The sequence below is a fragment of the Nicotiana tabacum genome, chromosome 13 (genome assembly GCF_000715075.1).
Source record: "Nicotiana tabacum cultivar K326 chromosome 13, ASM71507v2, whole genome shotgun sequence".
Classification (NCBI taxonomy): Eukaryota; Viridiplantae; Streptophyta; class Magnoliopsida; order Solanales; family Solanaceae; genus Nicotiana; species Nicotiana tabacum.
This window is the reverse complement of record NC_134092.1, coordinates 15,432,146-15,432,499: the sequence shown is the minus strand read 5'-3', so window position 1 is coordinate 15,432,499 and position 354 is coordinate 15,432,146. Positions and strand designations below refer to the sequence as shown.

The window sequence follows — 354 nt, the reverse complement described above, 5'->3', positions numbered from 1 at the left end:
AAGATCAGAAGTGAGATAGTAGCCTTCAAACAAAAGTCGGGCGAGTCTTTATTTTCAGCTTGGGAGAGGTTCAAGGGGTTGCTCATAGATTATCCTCATCACAACCAGACAAATGAAGTATTGGTTCATACCTTCATTGAAGGGCTACATCCTGAGACAAAAATTGTGGTGGACGCTGCAGCGGAAGGTCAAGTGTTGGAGAAAAGCTTTGATGAAATTTATGCATTATTGAACAAATTCTCCACAAGTAATCCAGACTAGCAAGGATAGATGGGCAGACACATAATTCAAAAATCTGCAGGGATCCTTGAGTTAGACGTTGTTTCTGTATTATCAGCACATGTTACCACATTG

The 354-nt window shown here is 40.7% G+C and overlaps 1 non-coding gene across 1 annotated transcript; it reads right to left on the bottom strand.

Moving 5' to 3' along the window:
• On the bottom strand, positions 1–107 carry LOC142168464 (small nucleolar RNA R71). Its single transcript, XR_012698323.1, has one exon. It is a non-coding gene; the product is annotated as a small nucleolar RNA R71 (small nucleolar RNA).
• Between the last annotated feature and the right edge of the window lie 247 nt (positions 108–354).